This window comes from Etheostoma cragini, chromosome 21 (assembly GCF_013103735.1).
Source record: "Etheostoma cragini isolate CJK2018 chromosome 21, CSU_Ecrag_1.0, whole genome shotgun sequence".
NCBI classification, from domain to species: domain Eukaryota; kingdom Metazoa; phylum Chordata; class Actinopteri; order Perciformes; family Percidae; genus Etheostoma; species Etheostoma cragini.
In genome coordinates this window covers 16,817,240-16,829,203 of record NC_048427.1, presented here as the reverse complement: position 1 = coordinate 16,829,203, position 11,964 = coordinate 16,817,240, and the positions used below count along the sequence as shown (strand labels likewise).

General features: G+C 38.6%; 1 protein-coding gene and 1 long non-coding RNA gene across 7 annotated transcripts in view; one reads left to right on the top strand and one right to left on the bottom strand.

The window, feature by feature from the left end:
- The window catches only part of LOC117936761 (RNA binding protein fox-1 homolog 3-like), a 713,247-nt gene that overhangs the window by 186,152 nt on the left and 515,131 nt on the right, over positions 1-11,964 (top strand). For all 6 annotated transcript variants that reach the window (XM_034860139.1, XM_034860141.1, XM_034860137.1 and 3 more), the window contains exon 3: positions 6,132-6,189. The gene's annotated coding sequence lies outside the window, so the exon portion shown is untranslated. The remainder of the gene's footprint in view (positions 1-6,131; positions 6,190-11,964) is intronic.
- LOC117936781 overlaps positions 9,420-11,964 on the bottom strand; it is a 20,470-nt gene continuing 17,925 nt past the window's right edge. Inside the window, exon 3 of the long non-coding RNA XR_004655022.1 lies at positions 9,420-9,432. This is a non-coding gene — a long non-coding RNA (uncharacterized LOC117936781). The remainder of the gene's footprint in view (positions 9,433-11,964) is intronic.

Genomic DNA, 11,964 nt, shown 5'->3' with positions numbered 1-11,964 from the left:
CTTCGTTTTTTGTGGAGGGGTACCAACAAATTTGAGCACGTCTGTACACACACACACACACACACACACACACACACAGGCACACACACACACATTCACACAGACATAAGCAGGCAGGCGTGCCGACTTTCGAAGGCAGCAGTGGTCAGAGTTGAAACAAGGACAGTCCCAAAGGTCTGTCACTGCAGCATCTTCTGTATTTTTCCCAAGCTGACTTCTTTTTACTTCTCTTTACTGCTTCTGTGGTCCACAGTTGCCATAGAAACCCAGTTTGGCATGATATTTTCAACCATGTTTCTCTCCTCTCTTGTTATTGTGGGAGAAATATTTTAATTGCCCAGGTTTAAGGGAGAGCAGGGAAGAGAGCAAGTAGCTGCCAGCCGTTGGTGTAGCTGTATCTGTTTACTAGAAATTGTTTTGCCATGAAACACCATCTGTCTGGCCTGCTGGCTGGCTCTACGTTGATCTGTCTATCTATAGACTCAACTTTAGTTTTAATTGTAGCAGCCATTCGAGCTAAACACAAATGTAAACTTGTAAGAACTGACTGACGAGCTGACATGTGTTTATTTGTTTGAGGTATAGTTAGGGCTGGGCAATATATTGATATTACATCGATATCATGATACAAGATTAAATATTGTCTTAGATTTTTGATATTGTAATATGGTATAAGTGTTGTCTTCTCCGGTTTTTAAAGGGTGCATTACAGCAAAGTGATGTACTTTTCTGAGTATACCAGACTATTCTAGTTGTTTTATCATTTGCCTTTACCCACTTAGTCATTATGCACATTACTGATGAGTATTTGTCAAAAATCTCATTGTGAAAATATTTTGTGAGAACACCAATAGTCAACCCTACAGTATCAATTTTGAGCTGTTTTGTCCCAAAAATTGTGATAGTTTATTAACTTTGTCAACATACAAACTTATATTCATACTCATACTCATACTTATATTTAAACAGTTGCACATTTTGTTTTTCCGATCTTGTATATACTTAAATATTTGTTCTTTCATTCTTATATTTTATTATTATATTTTGTTATTATAATTATTATTATTTCATGTATATTGTATGTATGTATATTTTGTGTGCTGCTGTAACACTGTAATTTCCCATTTTTTTGGGATCAATAAATATCTATCTATCTATCTATCTATCTATCTAACATCTGTTTTATCTAAAAAGATACATTCTGTTTGTTCATCTCCCTTCAATTTCATTGCTGTAAAATGGGATTGTCAAGCAGACAAACTGACCAAAAAATATGTAATAAAAGATCCATACTCGGCTACTGTGTATCAATACAGTATCGCCACTGAAAATATTGTGATAATATGCTGTATCGATATTCCCCCCCACCCATAGTGTTTAGTACAGTTTGATAAAGTCCTGACAGAATATTAGAAGTCTCAACGTTTGTATGGTTCGTAACAATAACAGCAGTGGTTGTTGACAATGAAAATTGTCAGCCTCAGGCAGAACTCACTTCCTAATTACCAAGACATGACCCAGGAGAGTCTGATTAGATTAGATTAGGTAAGGTTCCATTTTTTTAGCAGTGGGTTAAAGGTATATGTATCTAATACCTGAGCAGAACCAATCAGATTCAAATGGTGTGTCATCCCCATCACAGGAGGGAAATGTGTATTGGAAAATGATACATGCTTTTGCTCTGTGGCTGCTTGTTAATTGGTGGAGCATCATGCTGCAGCCATTGCTTCTGTTCTCACTAGGTCTTTTTAAGTTGACTGCGTTTTGCATTGGGTCTAATTATCCTCTGGTTTATATGAACTGGGTCCCTTTAAAATGCCAGGTCTCTTTTTTGAAAATGCATACATGCATGTCAGCTATGTGTAGGTTTTCACAGGTACATTTCAAATTGGGTCCAAAGGTTTGGTCACTAACCCCTCAGTCCTAGAGAAGCTTAGTAGGGCTAAGTATTGTTTGAACTTCAACAATATCATAGTTGGTGTAGTCTATATCCACTACCTTCTGGGATCTCTCTCAGCTGTGAGCTATTTTTCATTTGTGTCAGACGCTGCTGTCATTTCCACAGTTACTTAACACAAAATGCCCAGTAAAATACCATCATTTTCTTTTCCGGTTCATTACTCCAGTAAACATCCCATTATGGGTATTAACGTTTAATTTGCAGTGATTTACTGTATATTTTGAATTTGCGGTAGTATGTTGTAAAACAACTGCAGTAGTGCACTGTAGTTAAATAAGAGACTTATAGCCATAGAAATGAAATTAGTAGTTAATGTTATAGAAGCATAGAAATGAAATGTAAAAAATCGTATGTCTCTATTAAATGGAAGACATTTTATTTGTTATACTTTTAGCAGTGAAGGTAATTTAATAATTTAATAATTATAAAATTACCTTCAAGTTCATTAATTTAATAATGAACTTTGGCATGAGGCATGTTTTTCAGCAGTGTAAATAATTTATAGAGAAATGTAGAGAGAAATAAGACAAGGATTACGGATGTAAATGCTTGACCGCTAGATTTGAACTCTGACCTCACGACTTTGAAGGAGTTGCCGGTAGATACTTCACAGGGGTAGCGGCTTGGTGTGTGCGCGCCAGAGTCCTGTCGCACACATTTCTCAAGGAGAGCTGGAGCAGTGTTAAGGTAAGACCAATATTTGCTAATTATGTTACATTAAAATCTCTGCTTACAAGCCTTTGCAAGGCGTTAGGTTTTGGCGACGTTAGGTTACCGGACTTAGCGTCATAACTAGCTTGGCAAGAGAAATCTGATATTAATAAGTTTCGTTTCCCACAGAAGGAAAACGACGTAACATTCCATTTTGAGGCTTATTGCTAGCTATATCTAAGACTTTCGGTAAAGCTAGCACAACTCGTTTTTACACGCGCTGTAAGGTGGCCTACGTCTTTTCACTTGTCAGACCACCATTATATTTTAAGATTAATTAAAATGTACCCAAATTCTGGAAGTTTAAGGCCAGGAACTGCTAGCTTTTTAGCTTGCTGTTGCTGCATTTTGGCTAACATTACCTCCGCTTAATTCTAGCTAATGTTGAGTCTGTTGGTTGGTTTTAGCATGAGTAAGCAACATTTATTACCGCGTTAATGTTAACCTAACATTAGTGGGGGTTACGTTAACATTAAACCGTTACATCTACAGTCGCCCATCTAGTTTTAATAGCATCTGATGTCATCTTAAAAAAACACACATTCTATAAGTTATGTTGAGTGACAGGGAAAGCTTCTTTAAGTAACGTTACTTATCTGGGGGATGGTAAGGAAACCTAATCTGGGTAGTTTTTTTAGCTGCAAAAGACGTGCTAAATTAAATAAAGTTAGCTGTCAAAATGTTAATCGCATTTTAGCTTTAGTTTTGGTGGAAATAACAGTGTCTCATTTATAGAGAGCAGTTGTTTGACTCGGCTTCAGGGTTTGGCCACTTAAAACCATCATGATGTCCAGCAAAGATTAGCCTCAGGGCCCAACCTGACAGTAGTATTATCGCTTTCTGTAAAGTGATATTTCATTGAATTAATCATTTTTTAGTTCATGACCTAAGCTAAAGATTGTATAACTGAAAAAATATTGTGTTAGTAGTTGAGTGTACAGCTACCATGGTTTATGGGGGAAAAGAAAAATAAAATGTGTTTATTTTCCTAGCCGCTTAACCCTAAAGATCATTAAACAAGTGATTTAAGGATTCTTTATACTGGCTTTACGATTTTCTTGACAAAATACTGCCCCCCCCCCCCCCCCCCCCCCCCCCCCCCCCCCACAGGTGCACATGGTCCCTCATTGCTTGCTGAGCAACAAGGCAACATATTTCAACATGACAACCTATCTACAAACTGACATTTGCAGGTATGTACAGGTGTACGTTTTGCAACCTGTGTACTTCAGAATAAGGAACGTTCTGTAGACATGTGAACAAACATCAGCATGTGGTTTGCTATGTGGAAACGACCAATGTCCAGCTTCTTTCACAAATTTTAACTGTGTTTAAATCGGTAACAGATTTAAAAGCAAACTCATTTCAGTAGTACCTGTGCTTGTAAAGTTAAAGGATGTTCTATTGTGGCTGATAATTTCTCAGCTTTGTGCGCTCATTTGAAAATTCACATCAGAGATGGAAAGAAAATTTGCTGGCTCTACGATAACTGCAGCAAATATATCAGTCAGAACATCCTCCACGGACAGCAGATATCTACTGCGTACTGACAACATTTGGAAAGGATCCGTACGAAGATAGACCTTTTTGTTAAAGAGTCAGCCCCAAAATCATCATCACCAAACTCACCAGACAATCAAAAGTTACTGTTTATTTACAGAGTCCGGTTGTTGAAGCAATAGCAATTTTGGGATGTTTTTATGTTTTAAAAAAGGATCTTACTCAACTTATTCCACAGAATAAATGTGTACCTCAGTAGGAATCCTTTACATTGAGTTATCAGAGATTTTCAAAGATTGTTGTCACTTAGACACAAGAACAGAAAAATAGGGTCCAGAATAAAAAAAGTTAACCTTTAAGTCATTTTATTTCAATTTTTTATTATTTTTAAACTTTTTTTTTTTAGCCGTACTAGGGCCAACAGACAGCATAAGAAAGTATAAAGACCTTATCTGGGGAGGAAAAACCCTGTAAAACTACTACTACTCATGACTGTGTGTGTTATTTCTTATGCTGTTGTATTCTATGTTTTTGCACAAGTCTTAAGTCTGTTAACAGTTTAGATAAGACAAACTCATGAGCATTTATCTGCTTCTCATACAGTCCAGTACGGTCCACCCCACCAGAGCACCAATACTATTGTCTGGATTGGAGGCTCAATCCTGGCCTCTCTGTCCACCTTCCAGCAGATGTGGATCATCAAGCCGGAGTACCATGGGATGGCCTTTCCATTGTCCATCACAAATAATTCTGAACAGGCTGTTCCTTCGTCCGCTCCCCAACCAAATGCCCAACAACTTCAGCTCTGTGGTAAACAACCACACCATATTTTTCATACATGCTCGGGATTTCTAAAAATACAAACAAAAAAAACTTCTAAGATAAAGGATAGACTGATGTTTTGGCTACATTATTCACTGTTCTGCAGTTGCATCTGGGGAGTTAGAAAATGTACATTTTGTTTTCTTACTCAATTCAAATGGTAACTGCATTGCTCAGACATGTATTTACCTCTGGATGCTGCCCAGTGTTTGGCGCATATTTATAAATGGTTGTAGAATTGCTTGTATGTAAATTTTCTGTTTTTATGGTTCTTTCAGACTTAAAAATATCTTGTCCTGATATTTGTACCTGTATAATAAAAATGAATTACTTTTGTACATAGACTAAAGTCAATTATTTGTAATTTATTAAATACAATAGCATTTATGGAAAATATTTTAGTTTGTACTACCAGTGCCAAATTGTGTAAAATACTGTGAATCACAATTACAGTAAAAGTAAAATACAGCAAAACAATTACAGTATCATTTAGCAAATTGTAATTAGAGAATGATTAAGGGTAAAGGTATAATAATACTGTAAAACTAAGTTACAGTACAGGTATTATGCTACTGTAAAACTAAGTTACAGTAAGGGTATTATACTACTGTAAAACTAAGGTACAGTAAGGTTTTATACTGTAAAAAACATGTACAGTTATGGTACTGTAATGGGGTAATTACCGCAAATATACAATAAAACTTCTAACAATGTAAGAACAAACGTATGGTGGTGGAGTACTAGCTAAAGAGGTGCCGGTTTGCCTACTGGGCACTTCCAAAGTGCGCTTGAGCAAGGCACTGAACCCCAAACTGCTCATAGTGCCTGTCCATTGACAGCTGCAGCCCGCTCACTCTTACATCTCTCCCTTGTGTGCATGTATAGGTACAGAGCATGTGTGTGTATTTCAGGCCTGTGTGTAATGTGTATTCTAACAGAGTGGAAACATTGTAATTTCCCTTACGGGATTAATAAAGTAAAAATTATTAGTAGTAGTAAGTACACACCAGCATAACACGTTGCACATACAGTACAGTCCAAACCACTTCCACCACCGCTAGCATACTCTTAATTGTTTTTTCCTGGTATCAAGCTATAAAACCATCTGTTTAAATGTGTGTCTTTGTATTTTCCACAGGCTGACATATACCAGAAGAAACATCTAGACATCTCATATACCTTACCAACATCCTTACGTAAGTAGGCAACTTTTCCAGTTTACCGTCATTATTTATCAGTTCTTTCTCTATTTCCTTCCACTCCTACAACCCCTCTCAGCCTGCATTTGAATCAAAGGGTAATGGATGGAGTGAAAAATTAACCATACTGCTCACTGTAGCCCTGCTTTAATGGTGATACATGTATGTTTTCTATTCTCAAAACACACTGTTGTAATCTAATAAAGTGTGCTATAACTTGGGTATAACTGCAGAAAACAAACTATACTTGTTGCCTCTGTTTCCCATTTGGGTTAAATTACGTTGTAGCGACAGAAGGCTTTAGTAGGTTTTACTCAGAAGGTGGCTTTACATTTTTAAATATGTTGGAACCCTATGCTGTTGTCAGATTCTCTTAAATCTTTGGGTTCCTGCCAACTTTATAGTGGGGGTTCTGTGCAGTGTGACTGTGGCCTTTGGGGGGGGTTGCCAGTCAAAAGGAGCTGTCTTCCTCTATGAGACCCCTTGCATTTGCTTAGTATTAGGACAATGATATTATTCACATTCTGTCTGTTTTTTAAATACTGCTAAATTGCAGTTTGTTTTATCCACATATTGAGGAAACGGTTTCCTGATTGTCATCGGTGTACCATGGCAAAAAACATACTTCTGCTGGTAGTAACTAAAACATTTATTACATTGTTCATTTAGTTAAGGAAACTCAAAGCATGACCCAAATGACTCAGCTAACGGAACTTTAGGTAACATTCCCCTCCACTCTTTGGTTTTAATAATAAGTGAATGATAATTACATAAACTGTGTGAGGCCATTGCACTTGGGATAAAGATGATAGTCAGTTGAAATGAATTTGCTCAGAAAAGTCCAGCTTCCTTGGCTATACCCCATAGCAGCACGGTTCACCTAAGTTTACTTTAACAAAGAACAATTTAGGTGTTTGCTTTTAACACTGCTTTTTAATAGAATGTTTTACTTTGGTCAAGCAATATCATTTGGATAAAATAATGCATTTTTCCCTCTGAGGTGTTTTTTTTTTGTGGTTCAGGAACAGCACTAAAAGAAATCCTGTAAGAATGCCGCTGGCCTTGACAATTTAACAGCTCTCAGAGTAATTTATTTTTCAACACCAAGCATGTTTTTTGATACATTTTTTTAAATATTCGACTCACCTTGAAATGAATAGCCTTTCCTTCATTAGTGAGAATAAAACATGTATGGTTTTACTGAGCATAGCCTAAGGTCAAATAACTCCAAACTCTATTAATTTGAGGTGTGTGTGTGTGTGTGTGTGTGTGTGTGTGTGTGTGTGTGTGTGTGTGTGTGTGTGTGTGTGTGTGTGTGTGTGTGTGTGTGTGTGTGTGTGTGTGTGTGTGTGTGTGTGTGTGTGTGTGTGTGGCGGTCAAAAGGAAATAAGAGAAATACGATACGGCCTCAGATATGTACTGTGGGTAACTGTTATTTGGTCTTTTAACATTCATTTTACTTTCTAGAGCTCTAGTCTCTCTTACACAAACGCACACATCAGATCCGTTAGGGCTGTAACGATACACCAAACCCAGGGTTCGGTTTGTCTCGCGATTTTTAACCCACGATTTGATACAAATCTCAATTTGTATTTCTTTTTTACCCGAGGGGGGAAACATGGCATTGATTTGTCATTGATTACATCCCACTTTGCAACATAACTATACAACAGATACCTTTTATATAGTGAGTGATTTCAATATTGATCGATCCAACACCAAGATTCTTTTGTACCTTTTAAATAATGTTTCCGTATTTGTTTCAGTGGTTCATTAACTTGTTGCAGTGAGACACAAGAATAATGGTAATGGTAACAGTATTGGACAGTTCCGCTCCATTGTAAAGGTGCTGGTTGACAAGGAAGTAGCTAATGCTAGGTCTATAACCTTAGCTAATTCTTGGTGGGTAATATAAGATTTTGATAGTTTCCAAAACGCTCAGTTATATTTAGTATGATTGTTTTGACCACTGTTAACAACTCTGGGCTAGCTAACCCAAAATTTCATCAGTAATGTTAACTGTATAGATAGATGATTAATCTAATGGTATTTTAGCTAGCTAGCACACCCATGTCTGTCTGCCTCTGTCTCCCGGCGCTGCAAGGCTTCAGTTGGGATGGGAGCTGAAAACAGCCCCAAGAACACATCCACAGTCAGCCCCCACCCAGCTAGCAGCCAGCCCGGTCAGTACTTAACTCCGGTGCTAAGGATGCTAACGGCAGTTTACTGAACTGTCGGGAAACAGACCCAGGCACCCGAGTCAGAACAGAGGGCATTTGTAACTTTACACCTCTGTTAGCGTTAGCCCCACCCCTTAGCTTTTATTTGTCTTTCCAGTTAGCTATTTACCAGACAAAACGGACAAGGCCTCAACAGGACTAATGGTAATTTAAAGATGTGGTAGTATTGAATCTGGACGAGAAGGATAACTCTGGGAACTGAAGGGGTGTGTCGTGAATACAGGTTCGTGGAGCAGAGTTTAGCAATTTTGGTTTTATTTTGCATATTGTTACAGCCCTGGTGTTAATCATATTTCGTGTACTACATCTGAAATATTGGGCATGAATGGATATAATGCAATAGGATTGCTTCATTGGTTGTTTCTCTGTTTGGTGAACTCAATGCAGACCAAACAACCAGACTGAGACTGCTTAAAAAACATATTTTTCCGCAATAACACACTTTTTTTTTTTTTTTTTTAATAATCTTTTTTTGATAACATTGGGTCCAGTGTCTGAAATTATCTTTTTGACTAACCGGGTAGATGAGAAATTCCACCTACTAAGCATATGTTACATTGGCCAAAATATAAAATTGTGTTTTTGTTTTTTAAACTTAGCCTATATAACAAAACTTTCTGTTTGTGGTTGCGTGTTCTGCTGGAAGGAATGTCAGTGTTTAACAATATTATTTAAACTAAAATAAAAAGATATTAAAAAAGATTTTTGCATAAAATTAAAGGTAAATAGGCTATATAATCTATTTCTCAACCTGTTGATCAGCTTTTTAATCCTATGAGCCCGAGCTTATCATATATGACAAAAAACGGAATCTTTGATTCATTCATGACTTAATCATTTTAAAACAAGCAGAAACATACCGTTTTTTGCAGGTAAAAGCTAACACTCGCTCTGTTACGCTGATGTCTTTGGGCCCTGACACACAAACCTGACAGCTGACCATTGTTAGAAAAGGCAGTTGGACTGACTGACCGCCTTTGACGGGAAGACAACACAAGGGCTAGTGCAAGTTGTGTTTTAAGCTCTTTTTTTTCTACTTGATGACTGGTGGGGTTAATCGGCCGTCTTACACACAGAATATGCCAGCAGACACGCTACTGCCAACCTCATAGTTGGATGCGGTGGAGACAGGGACAGACATAAACGCACAGGCCGCTGTGGACTTGTGTCAGTCCCGCAAGCGGTTTTATGAAAGTGGTTGCATGGTTCCACGACAACGCATGGAACGTCAACTGGTACAAGCCTGCAGATAAACGGAAAAACCTTTGCTCGCTTAATGGTTAACGATCGCTTAACATTTCATTGTGCTTTCTTTTGGAAGGCTGGCTGGCTCATGCCAACAATTGCCAATACTGGACCATTAATTATGCTAAGGTCAACGCTAGCGATCAGTAAACATACTGTAAGTAAAGTGGTGGCTGTTGTTTTGGTGTGTGCATGCTTCTGTCTGTGAATGTTTGTGTGTGCGTGTGTCAGCTTGCCACTGCAAAGCTCTGATATACAGAGGAACAGTGAAAAGTATCTTCACCAAAATTAAGACTGAAAAACTGAACTGTTTTGGTACAAACATGTATTCATATGTGGCGGATAGCCCTCTGAGATTTACTAAAAAAACAAAAAAATGTACCTGCATTTGGCTCCTGGTGATTGTTTATTTTAGATTGTGATGAGCAGATGGGCGTATGACAAGCATTAATTACTCTATGACACCATAGAGGATAAATAATACCATGCAATAAATAGCAGCGTGACTTAATGACTCATGACTTGATATTTCTCCGTAGGTCCATGTGGCATTGATGATGCAGGTTACATCGGTTCTAATGAATGAGGTGACTTAAATGAATGACTTAAAGGAAACAATATTTCACTTTTTCATGGTTCTTGAAAGAGACAGTAGATTCTCTAGTGTCCATTAACCAAAATATATAACCTGTTTTGCTCAAAGCACAGAGTTTATAATGACCTATAAGAGCACAGCGCTGCAGTGTGTGTTGAATATATGATAAGCCTCTCCAGCTGTCATAGTCATGGAGCAATTGGATTGTGTCTGCTATCTTCCTGCGACACTTTTCCTAGTCAGAAACCCATCTGTGATAAGCACAGAAGGCTTTCTTACTTCTGCACTGTTAAAAGTATGCCTTATATACAGGGACAGTGCCAAGTGTGTACCATTTTACACTAAGTGTTGTACAGATAAAGACAAAAGTAAATGTAATGGAAACGTGCTGTATTTATATAGCGCTTTTCCGGTCTTAACAACTGCTCAAAGCGCTTTTTACATCTACAGGAAACATTCACCATTCACCATTCACACACATTCATACACTGTGGCCGGGGCTGCCGTACAAGGTGCCACCTGCTCATCAGATAAACATTCACACACATTCACACTCCAATGCGCAGCACCGGGGGCAACTCGGGGTTCAGTGTCTTGCCCAAGGACACTTCGACAATGACTGCAGGGGCGGGGATCAAACCACCAACCTTCCGATTGGCAGGCAACCGCTCTACCACTGAGCCACAGCCGCCCCTAAGTACCCTGACAGTTCTACATAGGACCTTAAAACCAAGCACTAGGGCTGCACAATTAATCTAAGTTTAATCACGATCACGATTTCGGCTTCCTAAGATCAAATTAACGTCATCAAGCGTTTTTTCTTTTTTTCAAGTGCGTCATTTCATTTTTTTTTTTACAAAGCCAATCTACTGCTCCGCACACCACCGTCTGATCATGAGCCAGTCAGAGTTGTTCCCTGCACCGCTTAGCTTAGTTTCTAGTTGTAGAGAGTCACAGAAGATGCACTCAACAGATAGCAGTTTGTTATACGTCGGTTTACCAGTAAGCGCAACATTTTCTCCCCTCTTTGTTGTTTTTCAGACAACAGCAGTGACCAGTGCTAGTTGGTACTAGTTAGTGTCTGTTAGCTCACAGGGCTCGAGGGCGCGAGTAATATTTTTCCTTTAGGTTGCATCCGCTGCCTCTCCACAAACGAAGCAATGTTGTTTATATCAATATGGTTTAATTTTACGTTACATGAACCATTTCTTCTGTAAAGCCGTGCCTGGGTTTGTCTCTCTCCTCCTACTTTCTCTCCTCTTATGGCGGTTTTCCACTGCGTGGTATCTACTCGATTCGCCTTGACTCTACTCGCCTTTTTTGGTTTTCCATTACGAAGAAAAGTCCCTGGGACCTGCTACCGGTACTTTTTTTTAATACTACCTCAGTCGAGGTTCCAAGCCAGCTGAGGTGATACCAAAAGGTGACGTGGAAACTTGCAGACCGCTGGTTGGTCGGATGACTGCGTTTTAACAAACAAGAGTGCGGAGTGTGTGTCAGGCACAGACGGGACATTTAAAAATACAAATCTAGCCAGACACCGACAGATTATCTACTCTCTGCACAATTCTCACTTTTCAACTGTTCAATATTAAGGGCTATTGGGGGCTTTATGTCGCAATCTGCAATGGATAACGGACGCAGAATGCGTCGAGGCGAGTTGAGTCGAGCTGTTACCAGCAGTGGAAAAAT